The sequence below is a fragment of the Macaca nemestrina genome, chromosome 18 (genome assembly GCF_043159975.1).
Source record: "Macaca nemestrina isolate mMacNem1 chromosome 18, mMacNem.hap1, whole genome shotgun sequence".
NCBI lineage: Eukaryota > Metazoa > Chordata > Mammalia > Primates > Cercopithecidae > Macaca > Macaca nemestrina.
Genome location: NC_092142.1, coordinates 9,075,721 through 9,078,147, shown reverse-complemented (window position 1 = coordinate 9,078,147; position 2,427 = coordinate 9,075,721).

Below are 2,427 nucleotides of genomic sequence, written 5' to 3'. Positions count from 1 at the left end.
CGTGCAACCATCTGACCGCAGCGCACCGTGGCTCCACCTACCTGCCCGGGCCGCGCATGCGTGCGGGGGTTGCCGGCAGTGTAGGCTTCACTCTGGTCGCAGGTGAGACGTGTTTGCTGAGGGGACCCGCCTAGGTGGGAACATCTCCTCACATGTGTGGCCAAACTCATTCCTCTAAAGGAGTTAAATAGGAGTTAAATAACTCGCCCAGCTACTAAATGGTAAAGCCTGGATTCACCCGGGGTGTGGGATCCAGAGCCTGTGCTATTTAACCAGCATGCTACTGCATTTATTATCACGAGTGTAATCGTTATCCATGCTCTTAGTACCCATTTGTTTGTTTGTTTGTTTATTTTTCTAAGATGGTCTTGCTCTGTCACCCAGGCTGGAGTGCAGTGGCGCAGTTTTAGCTCACTGCGGCCTTGAACGCCTGGGCTCAAGGAATCCTTCTGTTTCAGCCTCTCTAGTAGCTGGGACTACAGTTGCGTGGCACCTTTTTTTTTTTTTTCTGGTAGAGACTGTGTCTTGTTATGTTGCCCAAGCTGGCCTCGAACTCCTGGCTTCAAGCAGTCCTCCTGCATCGGCCTCCCAAAGCTCATAAATTACAGGCATGAGCCACCACGCCCAGCCAGTACTCGTTGTTATTAATAGGTGGTAGTGATTTCATTAATTCATACGCTTATCAAGTTTCCAACACCAAGGGGGTGGGACAAAGTGGCAAACATAAGAATCCATGTTTGCTCGTTTTTTCTTGCCTGCAGAATTTCACAAAGCCTCTGAGTTGGTGACTGAGCACAGCTCTCCGAAGAATGCCCTGAAGAGGATGAGCAGGAGAGAGCACAGGTTCTCACATCTCTTGCCTGAGTCACTGCATTTTTAGAAAAAGTACAGTCAGTGATATTGGCCCTTTTCTCAACCTGTGTGTTCAGTGACATCATGGAAGTCAGCCTGGCCACAATGGAGTAAGCCAGGGGATGGGCCGTAGGAAACGATACATAGGTAGCCAGGGTTAGAACTTTTGTGACATTGTAAGAACTTCGGATTTTATTGTGCGTGAGATGGGGAGCTGCCAGGGGTATACACCACACTGATGTGTTCACAGACGTGCCCAGACACACACAGTGGTGTCCATTCTCAGACATGTCAGTGAGCACACAAATACACAGGAACGTGTGTAAAGTCCACATATGTAAAATCTATATCCCTGTGTGCTCATGTGTACACACATGCACACACATGGCCTCAGCTGGCAACCTTTGTCTAAATTACTTTTTTTTTGTCTTTGCAAAACAGAATTAAATCAACATCAATTTCACGGTTACTGATAATAAAACGTGGAGAGTTGATAGGGTGACTAAGCAACACAAATAAGACTTTTTTTTTTTTCTTTTAAGACACAGATTATGTTTCCTGCAATCCCCCAGGACAGTATACAGAGAGTCAGTTGGGTGTCTTGGGACCAGATTCTATTCATAGTTTTCTCTCTAGTTCACTGAGGGTTCTCTCAGTTATGCCCAGAGGATGTTGGGTGGTGGGGAGGGCACTAGGAAGGCATTGTTCTCACCCTTGGGAGTTTTGTCTTCAAATTTAAACCAGGGGGAATGACCCTTTAAAATAAAAAGTCAGATTGCATCCCTTCTCTTGTCAAACCTATAATATTTTATAGGGCATTAGTGCCCCTACAGAACAGGCCCCAAAGAGCTGCCTCACCCCTTCTATCACGTGAGGACAGAGCAGAAAGACAGCCATCTATGACCAAGAATTGGACACAGAACCTGCCAGTGCCTTGATTTTGGACTTTCCAGCCCCTAGAACCATGAGAAATGAATGTGTTTGTTTATCAGCCACCCTATGGTATTCTGTTATAGCAGCCCAGATGGCCCCAAAGGGTTATTATTTGTGCCACAAATTTTGAGGTGGTTTGCAACACAGTAATAGGTCACTAGATAAGGGGAAAGAAAGCCAGCCCTTCTTGGCAGGGCTGCAAAGAGATGGTAGCTGGGGGAGTGTGGGAGGGGGCCCTCTGTTCCTAAGCCTCAGTTATGAACAAGGCACACTGCTGGCCCATTCATCTTGTGGTTTTCCTTCATTCTCACACCCACTCCGAAGCTCAGAGAGGCGAAATGCCTTGCTCAGCGTTACCTAGCTAGTGAGATGCAGACTCACATTTTCTTTCCCTCCCTGCCTCCCTGCCTCCCTCCCTCCCTCCCTTCCTTCCTTCCTTCTTTTGACAGAGTCTCCCTTTGGCACCGAGGCTGAAGTGCAGTGACATCATCTCAGCTCACTGCTACCTCTGCCTCCCGGGTTCAAGCAATTCTCCTGCCTCAGCCTCCTGAGTAGCTGGGATTACAGGCACCCGCCACCACACCCAGCTAATTTTTGTATTTTTAGTAGAGACGGAGTTTCACCGTGTTGGCCAGGCTGGTC